Source organism: Bufo gargarizans, chromosome 7 (genome assembly GCF_014858855.1).
Source record: "Bufo gargarizans isolate SCDJY-AF-19 chromosome 7, ASM1485885v1, whole genome shotgun sequence".
NCBI lineage: Eukaryota > Metazoa > Chordata > Amphibia > Anura > Bufonidae > Bufo > Bufo gargarizans.
Genome location: NC_058086.1, coordinates 66,747,618 through 66,763,544, shown reverse-complemented (window position 1 = coordinate 66,763,544; position 15,927 = coordinate 66,747,618).

Genomic DNA, 15,927 nt, shown 5'->3' with positions numbered 1-15,927 from the left:
TGGGTGACAGGTATGGGTTTAGTGACAGAATTAGACTTGGAAATACACAGTAGCGGGTGTGTGTGAAGTTATTCTGAATGACCCAATGTGCACCTTGAATATTATATACCCTTTTAGGGATAGATTTCAAATAGCTCTGATATAGCAGGAAACCACTAAATTATGAAATTGCTAAATTGGGAATTGTATTTCAACCCAGAACAAAAAATGTGCTTTGACGGACACTAAATAACTTGCCCAGCAACAACAGTACAGCGGTAACGAGAGATTTAGCGGGATATAAATTTGAGGCCTAGTATTTAGGCGCTGGGTGACAGGTATGGATTTAGTGACAGAATTAGACTGGGATATGCACAGTAGCGTGTGTGTGTGAAGTTATTCTGAATGACCCTATGTGCACCTTGAATATTATATACCCTTTTAGGGATAGATTTCAAATAGCTCTGATATAGCAGAAACCACTAAATTATGAAATTGCTAAATTGGGAATTGTATTTCAACCCAGAACAAAAAATGTGCTTTGACGGACACTAAATAACTTTCCCAGCCACAACAGGACAGCGGTAACGAGAGATTTAGCGGGATATAAATTTGAGGCCTAGTATTTAGGCGCTGGGTGACCGGTATGGATTTAGTGACAGAATTAGACTGGGATATGGCCAAAAAATAACCACACTATTGCTGGTTAAATGCACTTGGTGACGGGCGCAGCTTGCCCCTGATGTAGTATATGGCCAAAAAATGAACAGACTATTGCTGGTTAAATGCACTTGGTGTCACAGCTTGACCAACCACACTACTGAGGGTTAAATGCACTTGGTGACGGGCGCAGCTTGCCCCTAATGTAGTATATGGCCAAAAAATAAACAGACTATTGCTGGTTAAATGCACTTGGTGTGACAGCTTCACCCTGATGTAGGCTTTAGCCAAAAAACAACCACACCATTGAGGGTTAAATGCACTTGGTGACAGGCGCAGCTTGCCCCTGATTTAGTATATGGCCAAAAAATGAACAGACTATTGCTGGTTAAATGCACTTGGTGTGACAGCTTCACCCTGATGTAGGCTTTAGCCAAAAAACAACCACACCATTGAGGGTTAAATGCACTTGGTGACAGGCGCAGCTTGCCCCTCATTTAGTATATGGCCAAAAAATGAACAGACTATTGCTGGTTAAATGCACTTGGTGTGACAGCTTCACCCTGATGTAGGCTTTAGCCAAAAAACAACCACACCATTGAGGGTTAAATGCACTTGGTCGCAGCTTGGATGCACTTGGTCGCAGCACCGCACAAGACACAAAATGGCCGCCGATCACCCCAGAAAAAAGTGACTGACAAATGGTCTGGGCAGCCTAAAAACAGTGAGTGAGCATTTGAATTTCAGCAGCTCAATGATGCACAGCTGCAGATCGATCGATTAATCAAGTGAAGTCCTTTGGAGGAGTTAATCTGCCTAATCTCGCCCTACTGTCGCAGCCGCAACCTCTCCCTACGCTAATCAGAGCAGAGTGACGGGCGGCGCTATGTGACTCCAGCTTAAATAGAGGCTGGGTCACATGGTGCGCTGGCCAATCACAGCCATGCCAATAGTAGGCATGGCTGTGATGGCCTCTTGGGGCAAGTAGTATGACGCTTGTTGATTGGCTGCTTTGCAGCCTTTCAAAAAGCGCCAAGAAAGCGTCACAAAAGCGCCAAGAAAGCGACGAACACCGAACCCGAACCTGGACTTTTACGAAAATGTCCGGGTTCGGGTCCGTGTCACGGACACCCCAAAATTCGGTACGAACCCGGACTATACAGTTCGAGTTCGCTCATCCCTAGTGGTGACCTCAACATGACCATGAACCCCGAGCTGGATTCCTCTGTGGGTAAGTCCACGATCTCTCCCTCTTCATTGCCTAAGTTCAGAACAGCTCTCGCATCTCTCAGGTTAGTCGATCTGTGGAGGGTCTTGCATCCGGGTGTCAGAGATTACAGCTATTATTCCTCTGCTCACAACACATACAGCAGATTGGACCATCTCTTCGTATCGCAGAGCTTCTTGGTCCTTGATCCCCGATGCTCGATCGATTCCACGATATGGTCAGATCATGCTCCAGTATTTGGATTACTGTCCCCATCCTACTCACTCCCTCGCACATTCACTTGGAGATTAAATGACAATCTCTTAAATGACGCTGTCTGTACTGCAGATGTAAAGAAAACCATTGCTGACTTTATCACTGACCATCAGTCAGATACCACTGCCCCACCTCTAAAATGGGAAGCACTTAAATGTGTTGTCAGAGGCGTTTTTCTGTCTAATGGGTCCCGGCTCAAAAGAGAAAGGGCCCACAAGCTAACTACACTCTTTACAGAACTTGAAGCTAAAGAAGCCATTAATAAAACTTCTGCTTCAGACTCTCTTAAAGCCGAACTCTCCTCCATTCGACAGCAGATATAAAAAATTTGGACCAAAAATCTCTTTGTCTCAGAGACAAAGTTAAACGAGGCTACTACGAGTTTGGAGATAAGTGTGGTAAATGGTTGGCGAAAGCCTTACATCCGCGTATTCCCCTCACACATATCCCCTCGTTAAATGTGGGTTCGAAAGGTCAGATTCGTGCCCCGTTTGAAATCGCACGTGAGTTCCGGACATACTACTCTGACCTATATAATTTAGATCACACTCACACATCTGCTCCGAGACCTTCGTCCCACGACATACAAAATTACCTATCCCGATTTGGTCCCTCGAATCTACCAGATGATGCGTCTGCTGGCATGGAGGAAGATTTCTCCTCACCAGAACTCCTATCTGTCCTTAAAGACCTCAAAAATGGGAAGAGTCCCGGCCAAGATGGGCTGACCGCACGTTTTTACAAATACTTCACGGACGACCTGACTCCCATACTCCTAGACGCATTCAATTCTACATCTGTCACATGCCCTTTCCCATCTCAAACCCTCCAGGCTCATATTACGGTTATTCCCAAACCAGACAGGGATTATTCTCTTTGTTCAAACTATAGGCCCATCTCCCTTCTTAATATTGACTTGAAAATATTTGCCAAAATGTTAGCTTTAAGATTACACCCCCACATACCAAATTGTATTCATAGAGAGCAGGTGGGATTCGTTCCAGGACGAGAGGCCCGCGACAACACCATCAAATCTATAAGCTTGATCTCCAAAGCTAAACAACTGAAGATCCCTATGTGCTTGCTCTCGGTTGATGCGGAGAAGGCCTTCAACAGGGTCAGTTGGCACTTCCTGGAAAGGACCTTCATGCATATTGGTGTGGGTCCCAAAATGATTCATAGAATCAAGGCCTTATACACTGGCCCCACTGCCCGGGTTCGTGTCAACGGTACTCTGTCGTATCCCTTCCCTATCTCAAACGGAATGCGACAGGGATGCCCCCTCTCCCCGTTTCTTTACATTCTAGTTATGGAATCCTTAGCTAATGCCCTGCGAGCCAATAACGCAATTAAAGGTCTCCACATTGGCAATGTAGAACATAAACTCTCACTGTTTGCCGACGATCTCTTGTTTTACCTAATGTCACCTAGAATTGGACTCCCCTCGGTACTGAAGGAATTTCAGATTTTTGGGGCATTGTCCAACTTTAAAGTCAACATCCGAAAATCTGAACTTCTAAATATCACCCTCCCTCTCGGAGATGTTACCGCACTTAAGGATTCATTCTCTTTTAAATGGGCTCCAAATAAGCTTAAATACCTGGGAACTTATATCTCTTCTGATACTTCCCACTTGTTCAAGCTCAATTATCTGCCTATACGCCACACCATTGAAAATAACCTTCGATCTTGGTCAGCCTTAAATGTCTCCTGGTTCGGTAGAATAAACACCATAAAAATGGACGTTCTGCCCAGACTCCTATACCTATTTCAGACAATCCCCTGCCGGGTCCCAGCCTCTTATTTTGCTCGACTAAGGAAACTTGCTTCTCGCTTTATATGGGGTAGGTCCAAGGCCAGACTGAGCTACAATCTTATGATCAGATCAAAAGAACACGGGGGTACGGGTCTGCCCGACTTCCTATCATATTACAGAGCGGTGGTTGCCAATTGCGTGATTGACCTCACCCACAATCTTGATAGAAAGTTATGGGTTGAATTAGAACATGCTTTAGCCCCTGGTCTAGTCCCAGGCGTCTTCTGGCTCCCGAAAAGCACTCTGACCCAACTACCCATCCAAAGGCTTTCGCCTTTCCTATCCTCCTTAGTAGATATCTGGACTAGGTTTGCCGCCACAGCTCGATTGGCCACGATCCCTGGCCCACTCACAAACATATCTGGTCATCCGTTGCTGCCAGCCACACTGTCAGCCCTGCCATCTCTCGGGTTACAATCCAAACCTCAGGTCAGGGTCAAAGACATATACTCTGTCAGGGGTATTAAGGATCTTAAAGACTTAGGGCATCTCATTCCTGACTCACTTGGACGATGGTTTCACTACCTCCAATTACACAGTTTCACTGGATCTCTGGCACCCGGTCCGCAACTCCAATCCTCCTTATCTGACTTTGAGAAACTATGCCTAGCTACTTCTGCACCTGGGCATTCTATATCTCTTATATATGGTATTCTGAACTCGGGAGAGATCGGGGATGACACGGGGGAGTTCCCTGCTCCGGCTAAGAAAATGATGCAATCATAGGAAACTGATTTGGGATACTCCCTTACGCCTGATCAGTGGAAGAGGTCTCTATTATTCACCCATAAGTCCTCGATATCCTGTAAGATTCAGGAACTCAATTATAAGATCTGGTCTAGGTGGTATTGGACCCCGGTTAAGCTTAACCAGTTTTACCCCTCTGTCCCGGACACATGCTGGAGGTGCTCGAACTCTAGGGGCACCATGATACATATTTGGTGGGAGTGTCCAGGAGTAGCAACACTATGGTGTAATATTTTCAAGCTACATGATCATCTTTACAAAATCCATACACCTCCGTCTCCCCAGTTAGCTCTTCTTTCAGTTTACTCGGGTAGAATTAATTTGGTTAAGAATAGCATCCTCAGATTCTTTATCATAGCAATGCGCCAAATAATACCTTGAGTTTGGCGCTCAAAAGAAAGCCTTCTCAGAGTTACTTGGGTTGGGGCTTTGGATTGTCTAGCGCGCCTAGAAGAGTTGGGTGCCGAAGATCAGGGATCTGGCGTAGCACATTCTAGACAATGGGAAGCCTGGTACCAGTTCCGTGCGTCGGCAGATTTCTCAGGTTGGTTGACCTCAGGTTCTATTACTTAACATACTCATATTAGTTTTGCTGCAATAAAACCTTGTCTGGATTTCTAGTACACTACCTTCCCCCTCCCTTCCTCCCTCCCTTCTCTCCCTTCTCTCCCTTGTCCCTTTGTCTGGTCCCCCCTCTATCCATTCATCTTGAATTGATGATTGTTGACACTATATCTGTATGGAGTTATGAAACTTGAATATGTAATTTTCCGGTGATACATATGTCTAAGCTTACTATGGTTTTCAATAAAAGCAAATTGAACCAAAATAGGGTGGCTAAATCGACACCCTGGAAAGTTAAGTCCCGCGGCTGTCCTTCTTAAATTAGATTTGGGCTAGATAGAAATGTAACTAAGACCTGCGATGACATCAGTTTTGGGGAGGGGGGTGGGAGCACTAACAAAGGGACTGCTGCCTTGCGGGACCTTTGATGACATCACGATGGGTGGGTTTCTGGGCGGAAAATGGGGTGTTTTGGTGACATCATCAAAGGTCTTTTAGATTTTAGGAAAATAGAAGGATCAATTAGCCACTGCCAATATTTAAAATAGCTTAGTAAGAGGTTAATATAAGATTAAGGGCTCTTTCTTTTCTTCCGGCATAGAGTTCCGTCGTCGGGGCTCTATGCCGGAAGAATCCTGATCAGTTTTATCCTAATGCATTCTGAATGGAGGGAAATCCGTTCAGGATGCATCAGGATGTCTTCAGTTCCGGACCGGAACGTTTTTTGGCCGGAGAAAATACAGCAGCATGCTGCGCTTTTTGCTCCGGCCAAAAATCCTGAAGACTTGCCTCAAGGACGGATCCGGAATGAATGCCCATTGAAAGGCATTGATCCGGATCTGGCCTTAAGCTAAACGTCGTTTCGGCGTATTGCCGGATCCGACGTTTAGCTTTTTCTGAATGGTTACCATGGCTGCCGGGACGCTAAAGTCCTGGCAGCCATGGTAAAGTGTAGTGGGGAGCGGGGGAGCAGCATACTTACCGTCTGTGCGGCTCCCGGGGCGCTCCAGAGTGACGTCAGGGCGCCCCAAGCGCATGGATGACGTGATCGCATGGCACGTCATCCATGCGCATGGGGTGCTCTGACGTCATTCTGGAGCGCCCGGGGAGCCGCACGGACTGTAAGTATACCGCTCCCCCGCTCCCCACTACTACTATGGCAACCAGGACTTTAATAGCGTCCTGGCTGTCATAGTAACACTGAAAGCATTTTGAAGACGGATCCGTCTTCAAATGCTTTCAGTTCACTTGCGTTTTTCCGGATCCGGCGTGTAATTCCGGCAAGTGGAGTACACGCCGGATCCGGACAACGCAAGTATGAAAGAGGCCTAATAAAAGCTTCATAGCATTTTATTTTTAAACATTTAACTTAATTAAATTACTCATGTGTTGGACTGCATCGTATACATTGCAGGACTTTTGGTGACATCATCGAAGGTCTATAGATAGTTAGATAGATGGATCAAATAACTATTGCCAATATTTATAATAGCTTATTAAGAGTTTAATATCAGCTTAATACAAGCTTAATATCATTTGATTTTTAAACATATTAAACTTAATTGAATTACTGACGCTTTACCAGATCTAAAAAGGGGATTTGAATAGGCAGTATTTTAGGCGTGGTTTGGACGGGATTGTGGGGGGGTTAAAGGCTGAGTGGGTGGGGTTATGGGCAGGAAGGGGGCGTGGCCACCTATCACATTGAGTTTGTCGCGAACCCCCATCTCTTACTACTAGAGTTGAGCGGACACCTGGATGTTCGGGTTCGAAGGGTTCGGCCAAACTTTACAAAAAAGTTCAAGTCTGTGACCCAAACTTGACCCCGAACCCCATTAAAGTCAATGGGGACCCGAACTTTTTTTTTTTTTTTGGTTTGAAGTTCTTTTATTGAAGTCCAAAAAACAGTACAAGTAGAGGCCCAAGCCTCACAATACTAGAATAAGTAAATAGTAACTAAAAATGGTAACAATAACGTCACTGGATATCTCTTAACAGATGTATATAGTAGCATACTCAACTACACATATCTTGTTAAATTTAACTTTTTGTCCGGAATGAGGTAACATAGTATGTAAGGATGAGTTGGTATGGGAGCAGAAGGCAGATGAGTGCAAGTATTAAGGATGGAGGACCTTAAATAGAGTTGAAAGATCATCGTAGGAAGAGTCCAGAAACCCAACCTACTGGATTTAGAAATCCTAGCTTAGGGCATGGATTCGGAGCTATTCGTTGAGGCTCCTAAACACCTTCCAGTCTCTCCACAACTTCTTGAAATTTTGGAAATTTCTCAATTCCCAAGATGAGATTTCTTCGAACCTGTGAATTTGGTCAACCTTCAATAACCATTGGCTAACGGACGGGACTTCCGTAGAAAGCCATAGCTTCGGAATTAGGAATCTTGCTGCAGCTAGTAAATGTTTTAGAAGTTCCCGTTAGAGATCCTCTGATCAGGTGGAAGTAGACTCAGGAGTGCAATTTCTGGTGAAGGAACCAGATCTGCTCCGCATATATGATTGGCTATTTGAAATACTCTCTCCCACCAAGCAAAAAGGTTGGGACAAGTCCACCATACATGTATGAAGGAGCCTCTGTCTGATAGACATCTCCAACATTTATCGCATCCAGAGCTTGAATATCTAGAAACGATGTCTGGCGTCTTGTACCATCTAGACATAATCTTATAGCCGTTCTCTTGAATACGAATGCATCTAGAAGATTTATGTGGAGATTGTAGGATGATGTCAATCTCTTTAGTTGTGAAAGTATGCTTTAGATCTTTCTCCCATTGGCCTATGTAGGAAGGCAGGACATTCGAGGTGTTGGATCTGAATCTGCTGGAAAATTTCGATATAATTTTTTGGGGGTTTTGTGGGTTTTCTAACAGGCTTTCAAACCATGTTAGTGGTCTTATCAAGTCCCCTAGAGGAATGTGAAGGGAAAGGTACGTTTTGATGAAATATATTGGATTATTGAGCGTATGGGAAGGAGAAATTGCCATTGTCAACATTATTCTATTCTCCTCCGTCAGTGTTGGAAGATGTAACTTTTCTAGATAGGTAGAGAGGGGAGACAAGGGTTCAGGTGAGGCCAGAGAGGAGGTAGGAGTATCCAAATTGTATAGCGCTTCGTAGAAGCTCCTAAATTGTGAAGCAATTAAGTTTGAGTCGAAGATGTGTGAGCCTGATGCAGTTATGAGTTTGTGAACAAAGTTATTTGATTTCCTCATCTTGACTCTATTCATCATGAACCTGGACGCTTTGTTCCCGTGAGCAAAGATCTTATGTTGTGAATTGAGATAGTATTTTGCTGAGAGGGCGTTAAGGATATCTTTAAGGGAACGCCTATAACCGTTTAGTTCGTCTAAGTGGGTTTTGAGCATTGAGATTTTGTGTGCTTGTTCAAGTCTAGTAATATTCTCATGTAGCTCGTCAATTTGTTTGTTCCTCAATTTTTTAAAGTATGCTCCCAAGCTAATACATTGACCTCTGACAACTGCCTTGTGGGCGTCCCACACGGTCTGAGGGGATATCTCCGACGATACGTTTAGATTAAAGTACTCTTCTAGGACTTTTTTAATTTTTGATCTGGACTCAGCATTACCCAGCAGTTGCTCATTTAACCTCCAAGATCTATGGGATTTGTTTTCCTTAGGTGAAGTGAGGGTCATGTATATAGGGGTATGGTCGGATAGGAGGATATTACCTATGCTAGAGTCTTTACAATATTGTAAGTGATTTTTGGATATAAAGAGGTAGTCCAGACGCTGATAAGAGTCATGGACTGTTGAATGAAAAGAGTAGTCTCTAGTGTCCGGGTGGAACATGCGCCATACGTCAATAAGCTGAGCCCTCCACAACTTCGAGGTCAGGGATCGCACGGCTGACTGGGAATGCACTGATTTGCCTGATGAGGAATCCAACAAGGGGTTCAGTACTAGATTAAAGTCTCCTCCCAACACTAAGGTACCTTCTCTAAAGCTGTTCACTTTGTCTAAAATGTTTTTCAACCAGGGAATTTGTTTCCTATTGGGGGCGTACACATTGACAAATGTGTAGGTTTGGTGAAGGATTTTCCCTTTCAGCATTATGAACCTGCCTTCCGGATCTAAATCTTGGTCTATAAACTGAAACTGAACTCTTTTCTGTAGTCCTATGCTAACTCCTTTAGAGTTTGAGGAATTGGAGCCACTATGAAACCATTGGGAGAAGTATGAGTATGAAAGGTTAGGGAAATGACCTAGCTTCAGGTGTGTTTCCTGCAGGAAAACCACCTTCACTCCCTCTCTCCTCAGCATCCCAAATATCTGACCTCTTTTAGATGGCGAATTGAATCCTCTAACATTATAGGATACTATCTTAAGGTCATCCATCTGGAATACGAGGGGAGATAGAGTCCGCGCTGGATGTGGTGTGATAGAGAGTTTTTAGCTTTACGTGAGAGAGAGTAGGATCTAGTGTTGAGGAGATGTCCAACCTTTGATGTGCAGCCCATACCAAGGTCATCATTTTGAGGTCTTCAGGTGACGTTGTAACAATAATAACATGGAAACTAAAATAACAAGAGAAAAACAATAGGCATAAGCAATGAGTCTGCAAAGACATTTCTCAGTGGAGGGGGGAATGTGGGAATACCCTTAAGACAGCAGGGCTTCATCGAAGATATCTTAATTAAACTTCAGAGATAAGGAGCGAACCAATGGTGCGCGTCCCCCTCCGATGTTACCGACCGCGTAATAAGGGGCTTCATGAGACTAGGGGGCTATGATTGGGGAAGAGAGGTCATCTCAGCCCAATATGAAAATTTTGGGTAACCAACTTTAATAACTCCCTGAGGCTTAATCTAAGTAATAGGGAGAAGGGAGGTGGGGGAGGGGAGGGGAGGGGGATGAGGGACGGGAAACAGGGGGGGGAGGTGATGAGATGGGTCTTTAAAGCTAGCACATAATAAAAGTATACTTATAAGAGGTAGATAGAGATCATTTCTTCATCTTTGCCCTAAAAGAATAAACTGGGTTAGCAGATAACAGACATAATATATTCATGGTGATTCAGAAGGGGACTGTAGAGAAGCGCCTGGGCGTGATTGAGTTAGCTTTTTTCGTCTGTCACTGTGCCAAAAGAATATGGATCTAAGACTGGAAGAAGGAACATGTTTCCTCCTTCTTAATACTTAGATTAAGTATAGCTTCTTGCTAAAGTCCAGTATAGCTTCGTTCCATGTAGCAAGGGGGAAGGAAAAGACGGGGAAAGGGAGGGAGAAAGAAAGGAGGGGGGGGAGGAAAGGAACAGGTTATGCAAAGGGAGCTTTGACTGGAGACACTATATGTGGACATTATGAACAATAAACTAGTAAGAGAGAGAAATCAAACATTTCTTCAATCCCTTCCATGGAGAATAGGTCAGGTTCGGCAGTCAAATGACACTGCGGACTCCAGATAGATCAAAATGAGTCTGTGGATAGACGTCTAGGAGTGATTGAGTTAGCTTTCTTCCTCTGGCGCTGGGACTTAGGGGTCCTCCTGGGTTCAAAAAGCTGCGGCCTGGGAACATCTGGTAAGGAAGCGACATCTTGGATTAAGTCCCAGTTCTCAATTTCCATGTTAGGGATCTCCAGATGCTGGAACATTTGATCCAGGTCAGCATGGGACCTGATTGTGATCCTGCTCCCGTTGTACAGGAACGAGATGCCAAAGGGGAAAGTCCATCTATATGTGATCTTCCTCTGGATAAGCCATTCTGTCAGAGGTTTAAGGACCTTGCGCTTTTTCAGAGTGATCGGTGCTAGGTCTTGATACACATGGATGCGATAATCCCTGAATAAGACTTCGGATTTCTTTCTGGCGCACTCTAGAATAGCTTCCTTGTCTTGGAAGTTCAGGAACCTGCAAATTATGTCCCTAGGTGGTTCGACTAGTTTCGGTTTAGGCCTTAGGGCTCTGTGAGCCCTTTCGATAGTCGGGCTGGGGTAATCAGGGCCTAGTAATTGCTCGCTTAAGGCCATCATTGCCTCCGGTATTTCTGAGGAGATGATTGATTCAGGCAGACCTCGGAACCTTAAATTGTTCCTTCTGCCCCGGTTCTCCTGGTCTTCTAAAGCCGCATAGACGTGATTTAGATGGGTTTGAACCGTCTGCAAGCTATTGGAAGTCGCCGCCTGAAAGTCTAACACCGCGTGATGCGCCTGTCTCCAGGTCTTCTACCCTTCCCCCGATATGTTTTAAATCTTGTCTCATGGAAGAGACTTCACTAACCAGAGGTTCCAGGGCTTTAGTGAGGACCGATTTCAGGTATTTCCTGGAGATGGGTAGGTTTTGGCGTCCACTCGTTTCTTCCGAGTCGCTGTCTTTTCCCTCTGAGTTCATGTTCTCGTCTTCAGGAGCAGCCGCGGGCGCCATTTTAGTTTCTTTCGCGACGTGAAGTACCGCCGCTTTTTTTATGAATTTATCCATGTCCCCTGAGGTAACGGATGGCTTCTGGTGTTGCAGGGTGTCCCCCTGTCTCGGGTTGCCGATTTTGACCATGATCTGGTCGGTATAGCTAGCGTAGGCTGCGATAAAGCACTGCAAGTCAGACGGAGCTCAGACGCACACCACCATCTTCTTCAGGCGCTAGCTCCGCCCCCTGGGACCCGAACTTTTGAGCACTAAAATGGCTGTAAAAATGTCATGGAAAGGGCTAGAGGGCTGCAAATGGCATTGAAGTGTGGTTAAGAGCATGGCAAGTGCTCTGCAAACAAATGTGGATAGGGAAATGACTTTAAATAACATAAAATACGTAAAAATAAAAAATAATAATCTTGATCTAGGAGGACGAGGTCCATTTGGAGTAGGAGGTTGAGGAGGCGGTGGATGTGGCGGTGTGGGTGGAAGCGGCGGTGGAGGAGGTAGCCTACACTGCTTTTTGGTTTTAAATTCATTTTTTTAATTTTTTATTAGGGTACACCCCAAAACATTGGGAAATATAACCTGTGATAACCCTCTGAAGTCGTGCTAAACACACGTTCAGACAATACACTGGCTGCAGGGAAGGCCAGCACCTCCAAGGGGTAAAGGGCAAGCTCAGGCCATGTTCCCAATTTGGAGACCCAGACATTGCAGGGGCTGACCCCTGTCAGTCAGTTCGTCTAGGCGTGTGCACACTTACTGCCCCACCATGTCGCATGTCCCCGTGATGTTCACGATCCAATTTGATATCTGCTCTATCAACTTTCGATGTTCTTTTATGCGCCTACCATGGTGATCACGGGTGGCGGGGAATCAGGGTTCCACGCCGGAGAGGAAGCATGAGAAAGAGAGACCACATCCAAGGAAGGATTCATTTTTTCAAATGTAAAATTATAGAGCAGAATTATGGGACAAATTATTAAAGGATAAAAGTGGGACAACTTTTTAAAGTTTAAGCATTGAATGAAAGGATGTGACGTGCATTAATTACTGAAGAATTTATTAAAATTTATTCCCTGTCAACTATGCAGAGCAAGGATTTCTATCCAGCAAAATTTGAAAAATGTCACCTGACAATGTAATTGACAATTTTTTAAAATTTATGTTCCTGTCATCTATGTATAGGTGCCCCAGTGACTTCCACCATCCATTTCGATATCTTATCTATCAACTTTCGATGTTCTTTTCTGAGCCTACCATGTTGATCACGGTTATCGGCGAATCAGGGTTCCACGCCGGAGAGGGAGCGTGAGAAAAAGAGACCAAATTTAAGAGAGATAAATTTATTTAAGAAATTTGTGATTGAGCGCAAATGTGGGAAAAGCTGTTAAAGCGCAAATGTGGGACAAATTACAGAAGACCAAATGTGGGCCAAAAGAGTAAAGCGGAATTATGGGAAAAGTTATTGAGGCGCAAATGTGGGACAAATAACAGAAGCCCCAATGTGGGCCAAAAGAGTAAAGCGGAAATGTGGTAAAAGCTGTTAAAGCGCATATGTGGGACAAATTACAGAAGCCCAAATGTGGGCCAAAAGAGTAAAGCGGAAATGTGGGACAAATTATTGAAGCGCAAATGTGGTACAACTTGTTAAAGTTTAAACATTGAATCAAAGGAGGTGGCGCGCATCAATTAAAGAAGGATTTCTGAAATGTTATTACCTGTCACCTATGCAGAGCAGGGGTTTATTCACGTCTAAAATTGTATAATGTCAACCCAAAAATGTATTAACTTGTCTACTTGGTAGAGCAGGGGTCTATGACAGAAAAAAATTGTTTATTGTCACCCAAAAATGTTCAAGAAAAATTATTGAAATTTATTAAGCTTTCAACTAGGTAGAGGAGGGGTATATTACACCCAAAAATTTGTGAATTTCACCCAAAAATGTAACTGACAAAGTAGTGAAATGACATAAAATAAAATACGTGCAAATAAAAAAAATAAATGATTCATGAGGTGGAGTTCCATATGGAGTAGGAGTTTGAGGAAGCGGTGGACGTAGCGGTGTAGGTGGAAGCGGCGGTGGAGGAGAACAAGGTAGGCAAAAGAGTGTGAAATATCCAAAATACAAGAACGAGCAATTGCGCTGCAGTATAACAATGGTTAGTTAGTGCCGGTATACGTGTCTATTCTGCACAAGGTACAGACAAGTCCTGTGGGATCCATGCCTGGTTCATTTTAATGAACGTGAGCTTGTCCACATTGGCTGTGGACAGGTGGCTGCGCTTGTCTGTGATGACGCCCCCTGCCATGCTAAACACACGTTCAGATAAAACACTGGCTGCAGGGCAGGCCAGCACCTCCAAGGCGTAAAGAGCAAGCTCAGGCCATGTGCCCAATTTGGAGACCCAAAAGTTGAAGGGGGCAGACCCGTCATTCAGTACGTGTAGGCGTGTGCACACATACTGCTCCACCATGTTGCTGAAAGGCTGCCTCCTGCTAAGATGTTCCACATCAGCTGGTGGTGCTGGTTGTTGTGGCGTGCTGACAAAGCTTTTCCACATTTCGGCCATGCTAACCCTACCTTCTGAGGTGCTGGCGGTGCCCCAGCTGCGTTGGCGACCTCTTCCTCGTCCTCTGCCTTCACCTTGTGTTTCCACTGTGCCCCCGCTGTCAGGTGGGAATGCCACCAGCTGCGCGTCTACCAGTGTGCGTTTGTACTCGCGCATCTTACGATCACCCTCCAGTGACAGAATTAAGGACAGTACGTTGTCCTTGTAATGGGGATCCAGCTGCGTGGCCACCCAGTAATCAGCACAAGTTAAAATGTGGGCAACTCGGCGGTTGTTGCGGAGACACTGCAGCATGTAATCGCTCATGTGTGCCAGGCTTCCCAGAGGCAACGAAAAGCTGTTCTCTGTGGGAGGTGTATCGTCTGTGTCCTCTGTATCCCCCCAGCCACGCACCAGTGATGGCCATGAGCTGGTCTGGGTGCAACCCTGCTGTGAACATGGTTCCTCCTCCTCCATCTCCTCCTCCTCATCCTCCACCTCGCCATCCTCCACCTCGCCATCCTCCAGAACTGTGCCCTGGCTGGACAATTCTGTACCTGGCGTTAGTGGGTGCAGGAACCCACCCTCAGAGCCACTTGTGAATGACTGGCCGGAAATCCTAGGAAATGATCCCTCTTCCTCCTCCTCCTCCTGTGCCACATCCTCTTCCATCATCGCCAGCAGAGTTTTTTCAAGGAGGCATAGAAGTGGGATAGTTACTCTGAGAACGGCGTTATCGGCACTGGCCATGTTGGTGGAATACTCAAAACAGCGCAACAAGGAACACAGGTCTCGCATGAAGGCCCAGTCATTGGTGATGAAGTGGTGCTGTTCCGCCGAGCGACTCACCCATACGTGCTGCAACTGAAACTCCACTATCGCCTGCTGCTGCTCGCACAGTCTGGCCAGCATGTGCAAGGTGGAGTTCCACCTTGTGGGCACGTCGCATATGAGGCGGTGAGCGGGAAGGCCGAAGTTACGCTGCAGCGCTGACAGGCGAGCAGCAGCAGGGCGAGAACGCCAAAAGTGCGCACAGATGGCCCGCACTTTATGGAGCAGCTCTAACATATCTGGGTAATTTTTAAGGAATCTCTGCACCACCAAATTCAGCACATGCGCCAGGCAAGGGATGAAGCTCACTGGCACCAACCACTCATCGGACTGTTGTTCAAGGCCCGTCTACAGCTCCTGCACGGTGTGGGGTTTGTCCCCCAAACAGATACGTTTTATAACTGCCTGCTGTCGTTTGGCTGTGCTGAAGTTAATGGTGAAGGTGTTACGCTGACCGGATGAGGAGCCGGTAGAGGATGAGAAAGCGGAGTAGGAGGAGGAAGCAACAGGAGGCAAACTGAAGCGCCCTGCAATCCTCGCTGGAGGAAGGACATGCGCCAAACTGCTATCCGCCTCATGCCCAGCCGCCACTGCATTTACCCAGTGTGCTGTTATGGAGATATAACGTACCTTATTGGTCCACGTAGCCATAGTGAGGTGCACCTTGCCACAGATGGCGTTGCGCAGTACACACCTGATTTTGTCCCCTACTTGGTTGTGCAGAGAAATGATGGCTCGCCTAGAAAAGAAGTGGCGGCTGGGCACGACGTACTTTGGGACATCCACCGCCATAAAGCCTTTAAAACTATCAGTCTCCACCAGACGGAATGACAGCATTTCAAAGGCCAGTAATTTAAAAATGCTGGCATTCAAGGCTAAGGATTGCAAGTGGGTAGGGGGGTACTTTCTCTTC